General features: G+C 48.8%; 1 protein-coding gene across 2 annotated transcripts in view; it reads left to right on the top strand.

The window, feature by feature from the left end:
- The first annotated feature begins 458 nt into the window (after positions 1-458).
- Positions 459-6000, top strand: part of PAK3 (p21 (RAC1) activated kinase 3) — a 194609-nt gene continuing 189067 nt past the window's right edge. Inside the window, exons 1-2 of one of the 2 annotated variants that reach the window (XM_027822620.3) lie at positions 459-550; positions 1641-1835. The gene's annotated coding sequence lies outside the window, so the exon portion shown is untranslated. The other variant, XM_043522593.1, reaches the window with a different exon arrangement.

The following is a 6000-nucleotide window of genomic DNA, read 5'->3' as shown; positions in this document are numbered from 1 at the left end:
CTGATTTAGACTGAAGCTCTTTGGGGAAGGAACTGCCCCTCTCTGTGTGTGTACAGTACCTAGCACATGGGAGCCCTCTTCTGGGTTGTCCCTAGACACGACCATAATTTTTGGTTTTTTGGAGGAAACTACCTGTGCATCGAAAACATTTAACACGGCACCCAAGAAACCATACAAAGAATTAGCAAGAGGTAGATGGATTTATATTTTAATCGTGAATTGTTTGAAAATGTCCCTTCCTATCGAGGCTTGTCTCAGAGATCTGTCTGTACGCAGGCACAGAGAGAGAGAAGGGTGTGTTTGTCCTCTCTAGCAGCCTGTCACCCACAGGACTTGTACGAGAGAATAGGCCCAGGACATAAGAAAAGGGGACTGCCCTTTGTCACACAGCTCAGGACAATCTCCACGTGTTATTTAAATACCTCGTCACAGGGGTGTCCCGCGGCTTCCGGTGCTACCCGGGCTCTTAACCTGGCTCAGAGCGGGGGCAGCGGGACCACTCGGAGCGCAGTTCAGCAGCCGGGAAGCGGTGGCAGCCTCCCGACCTACTGTTTGTGCTTTTCGCTCCGTGCCTCGCGGCTCTGAGCAGGGCTGGGCCGCTCCTTTCTTATTCCGAGCCGGCTGCGGCTGGGGGACTCCCACTGTCTGGCTGAGATTCGCCCGGCCCCGCGGCCTGAGCCGAGCGGGCTGCGTCCAGCTGCGCCTCCCTGGCCCTGCCAACAGGCAGCCTCGGCGTGGCAGCTGGGCTCTGCACCTGCTCCGCAGGGCGGTGGGGCACGGTGCCTGCTCTTCGCCCGGCCGGCTGCAGCGGGAGCCCCCCCGGGAGAAGAAACGGGGCCCTAAGTCCTGGATGGGGTGGAGAAGGCAAACCGCCCTCCCCATCCCACTCCCTCTGGGAGCTCAGCCTGCAGGCAGCGAGGGGTGCGAAAAGCGCCCCAAGTGCCCCCCACTTCCCTTCTTGGGGAGACTTTCCCCGGGGAAGGGGGGGTGAAATAGATCGACACCCCCCCTCCCCTTTCTTGGCTTCTCTCCTCCTCCCCCGCCTGCCGCACTGGGGAAGGGGCTGGGCCGGGAAGCGCCCCTGCGGCGGGGCGGTGGATGGACTGAAAGCGAGAGGAGCATCCCCCCGCCCCCGCCCCTGCAGGGGGCTCGGCTAGCCCCGGCTCGCGGGCTTCAGCGCAGCTCGCCCCAGGCCGCCTCCGGTTAGGGCGCCCGGAGGAGGCGATAGGGGAGCTGGGACCCTGCAGGCCCCTGGCGGAGCGAGCGGGACACGTGCCCGGCTGCCGGGCGAGCAGCCCCTGTCTTGGGACGGGCGCCTGGGAATCACGCCCGAGGCGCTTTTGGTTCCGTAGTGCCCAGTCTGCAGCAGGAAACACCCTGCAATCTAATGCCCCCCCCGCGGGTGCAGATTTAAACACACAAATCCCCACCCTGGCAGGCTCCCGCTCGCCTCGCGGATGGGAAATCGCCTGCCCTTTGGCGCGGCGACTGGGAATCACCCCTTCTCTCCGCTCCGCTGGGCTGAGCTCAGAGGAAGGAGGGAGGGGGAAGGGTTTCACTTCCGCCTGCTTGCAGGAACCACAAGCCCCCAGAATATATTATAATAATAATCTAGATAATTTTTTTTTTTGAAAATAAAGAATCCCACCGGCCCGAGCAATGTGGAGCAGATGAGCCCTCAGAGATCCTGCAACGCCTCAAGAGAGAGCCGGCAAAGAAGCTGGAGCATCCCTGAGGAAGCGTCTGGGCTGCTCGCCTCCTCCTGCCAAGCGGCGACGGGCAAAGCCAGGGAGAGGAAACGCTCCCTCCCCAGCACAGAAAAGGCGAGAGAGAAGGTCTGTCATTTGCTTTGTTACCTTGCCAGCTTGCTCTGCAGAGCTCCGTCTGGGGTGGAAAAAAAAAGGCAGCTCGTTTAAAACAAAGCCAGGGAGTAGATCTGATGCGGCAGTGAGGGGAGGGAGTCGGGGTAGCAACTGGTCAGTTTCATCACTTGTCAATTGCAAAACTCTCCTTGTCAGTTTCAGCGGAGGGGGACAAGCCTGTCTCTCTCTCTCTCTCCCCATATTTTGCCGGACCTGGTTAGTCTGAGACTCCAGGGAGCAGTGTCTGTGTGAAAAACGTTCTTGCGTGCGCCTCTCTGCTGGCAGTGTCTGCATTTGTGTGAGGAGGACTGGACGGGTGTGTATGTACACAGATTGAAGGCACTTAAATAAGCAGTGTAACTGGAGCCAGTGCTGAAGGGGGAATGGAGAGCAATCGCTATCAGTGCTTCTTAGAATATACCTGTGGGCCAGGTTGTCTTTAATCCTGTGTCAGAGTACAATGGATGCACATGGCTGCAGTCTGGGCTTTACCTGTTCTACCGTACCAACATTGTGAGAATAACAATTATTTTGGATAGATGGAAATTCGCTGATTTTTTGATATCTTCACTTATTTTTTTTACAACTACACACTCAACGCTCACTGTCATTCTATTGTATTAGTCACTTTCAGATTCTCAGGAAGAGAATAATTTTAATGGGGTTCTTTTAAACCCACTCACAACCTAAAACTCTCTCTGTGTTACCAGCAATTTCTAAAAAAAGTTTTATTTTTCAGGTCAGGCAAAAATACAGTATCTTAAACCACTACTTTAGTAACGTTAGATTAAGATTTTGTTTTATTATAGTGATGAACAGAATGTAACAGACATGTCATGTACAGGGATCATGAGGAACTTGTTTAGCTGAAACAAGTAGCAAACTAAAACTATGGGCCCCATGCTGCACCACTGAAGTAAAGGGAAGCTTTGCCATTGACTGTACTGGGAGCAGGCACTTTACCCTTGTTACTGTATTTACCCAAATTACTTTTAAAAAGAGGAAACCCAAATACTGTATTTCCTGCACTGGCCACAATGATGTCCAGTGATGATAGTGAGCAGGGAGATCACTTTAGACTTCATGCAGTAAAATCACATACATGCACAGCACTGACTTAACGGGGCTGGGGCAGACAAATTCGTCTCCCTTTTTCCAGAAGCAACTGATCTAATGAAGTACCCTCCCCCACTCTCATGTGGTGCCTAGTGGAAATCTTACTAATGCTGAAATTGCTCTCCTTGCCAGCAGGACTGACCATTTCTTATCTGAGCAAGGTTTGTCAGGTTCATACAAGGATCCAGCTTGGGATGAGCTTATCTTAACCGAAGGGATCAATGTACTGGCTGACGTAATCACTGGTGTATATTTTTAAAAATAAAGAGACAGATCAGGTGAGTTAGCACAGCTATTGCTTTAGCCTTTTGAGGAGGAAAGCTCATGACCATTTCTTAATTTTGGATCAAAAAGATGCTGGTTGCAAGTGAATCTCTCTTCCATTGCTGCTTCTTTTTGTTTATTGTGGCTGAGAAACTTGAACACTTAGAATCCTGTGTCCTTTGTGGTAGACCAACACACAGATAACTGGATCTTATGTGCGTTGGACTTTGCTTGGAATAAAATCTTATAGAAAATCTACTCACCTTATTATTATTTAGGTGGGTAGCCAAGGCACAGATAGATGAAATGACTTTCCCTAAGTCATACAGGAAGTCTGTTACCGAGCTGAGAACTGACCTCAGATTTCCTGATTGCCAGTCCAATGCCATCCCATATGCTCATGCTTCCTTCTACTTACGTTAACTTTATTGTGGATCTTCACCAGCTCCTTACCAAGTGCAGATGTGGTGGCTTGAGGTACACGAAGGTCAGTGGGCCTCCTTTGTTATGTTAGCTTAGGGTGACCATATGTCCCATTTTGGCCAGGGCAGTCCCTTTTTTTTAAGTCCTCTCCCGGCCGTCCGATTTTTTTTTGTCAAAAAAGTGGGGTGCAGTGTGGTCAGAAGAACATGGGGTGGGGGGGGCAAGTGGAAATGCCAGCCCTGCGCAGGGAGGCAGGCAGGGTTCCAGCATGCGGGGAGGCTGGCAGGGTTTGAGCGACCAGCGACAACATGGGGGGGAGGGCAACAGGGTTCCACCAAACAGCCGGGGCCAGCTCTGTGGGGGGCTCTGGAAAGCGGCTGGGGTGGGGGGCTCACATCAGCTCTGTGTGGTGTCCCGTTTTCCCTTTGGGAACTATGGTCACTGTAGCTGTTGTCAAAAACCACAGCCAGAAAAGAAGAAAGCTCATCAGTCTCTGATTTGTTGAGACATACAGAACAGGGAAATCAAAGGAATTCTGCAGTTGCATTTCTGTGGCCCAACATAACTAGTTATTCAACATAGAAAAAACAGGGTATTAGAACCCCAATCCAGTTTTTAAGCCAGAAAACTTTAATCTGCGTGCTGTTATATTACTGAGCAACAGCCAGGCCTCTCATAAAGTCACACTGATCAGTGACATACCATGGGAATTGGTAATGGCGTACAACAGTGTACTTTATTTTAACAATGGGATAGAGGAAATAATTATGGGAGCAGTGAGTTGGTGCAGGTAGGAAGTTTTCAACCAGTTACTCAATCTTACTCGTATCCCTCAGTAAAATATGAAGTTGTCTTGAAGATAGTTTGAGTTCAAGTTCTATACCGTATGCACAGGCTTCTGCTTTATTTGTAAAACAGACTAAAACGACTATTGTTAGAAGTTCAACATTTGTAGCTTACCAGACTAGTGAATTCTTTCTTTCTTTCTTTCTTTCTTTCTTTCTTTCTTTCTTTCTTTCTTTCTTTCTTTCTTTCTTTCTTTCTTTCTTTCTTTCTTTCTTTCTTTCTTTCTTTCTTTCTTTCTTTCTTTCTTTCTTTCTTTCTTTCTTTCTTTCTTTCTTTCATAACTTTTCCTGAGCTGATGCCTGTGTGAAGTTGATTATAGTGTTGATCTTTAGTGCGACACTGGTAAAGAATCTATGTTGAGAAACCTAGAACTTGGGAGAATATGTTGAAGTGGTGTTCTCTAGTGGTGATAGCTTGCATTTTCCTGAGCTGAAATACATTTTGTTGTTTTCTGCTTGTATTGCTAATCTCTGTAGGTCCCTTTTAATATTATTTTTGTGTCCCTAGGGGTGTTTGCCATCTCTCCCTGTTCAGTAGGATTCTGTAAACATGCTCTTTGCTCCCTCTCCTGCAAGTATTCCTGCTGTGCATTGAGCACTCCCTTTAATACTACTGCTGCTATAATCAGCTGCCCTTCCTACAGCTCTTGCCAGCCAATCTCAAGCCCACACTGACTTTACAGAAGTTGTCACATAGTGGCTCACATCAGAGCAAACTGCCATTTAAAGTGAGCCTGTGTTTTGCTGTTAGGGGGTCTGAGCACAACAGCCAGGGAAGGGGGTGACTGGGTAGCCAGGGAAAGAGGGCTGGGAGTGGAGCTCTTGACTTGGCTCTTTTAATGCGCAGCCCATGGCTTCAGAAGAAAATGTATTATCTGTTTTTTATAAGTGATCCGCTCCAAGAGGAATCTAGAGAGGAGAGGTGCATTAGGCCCTGTAACTGAGTGAGGAGGCCTAGTTTCAGTGTGTTTTGGATCTCCTTATGGCTCGATTAGAATTTGTAGTGTGGACAGGACTTAACCATAGCTACCTAATATGGTAAAACCCTGGGCAGTCATCGAATCATAGAGAATCATAGAAATGTAGGACTGGAAGGGATCACGATGGATCATCTAGTCCAGTCCCCTGCACTGAGCTAGGGATAGTATTATCAAGACCATCCCTGCCAGTCACATCTATCTAGTCTTTGTGCCAGTGGAATCAATCCCACACTAAGCCTAACTTTATTTACCATATTTTGGAGGTATCTCTCCCTCAGTGGAGAGCCTTGTGTCCAGTCGTTTAACCTAGTTATGGGGCTAGGTCTTGCCTCTACCTTTTAACCATGTGTAACTGGGTTGTTTGAGTCAACAATAGGTTTTGTGTAAACTGAGCCTTACTAATGATGTAATCACTCAGTGTCAGTTGCAATAAACCGGGAGATTGGAATTTATATAAGTGATACTTTCTCCTTTACACAGAGTAGTCTTCAGAGTTGATAGTAATAATGG

This window comes from Chelonia mydas, chromosome 9 (genome assembly GCF_015237465.2).
Source record: "Chelonia mydas isolate rCheMyd1 chromosome 9, rCheMyd1.pri.v2, whole genome shotgun sequence".
NCBI classification, from domain to species: Eukaryota; Metazoa; Chordata; order Testudines; family Cheloniidae; genus Chelonia; species Chelonia mydas.
Note: the sequence above shows the minus strand (reverse complement) of the source record. Positions and strands in the feature narration are given on the sequence as shown.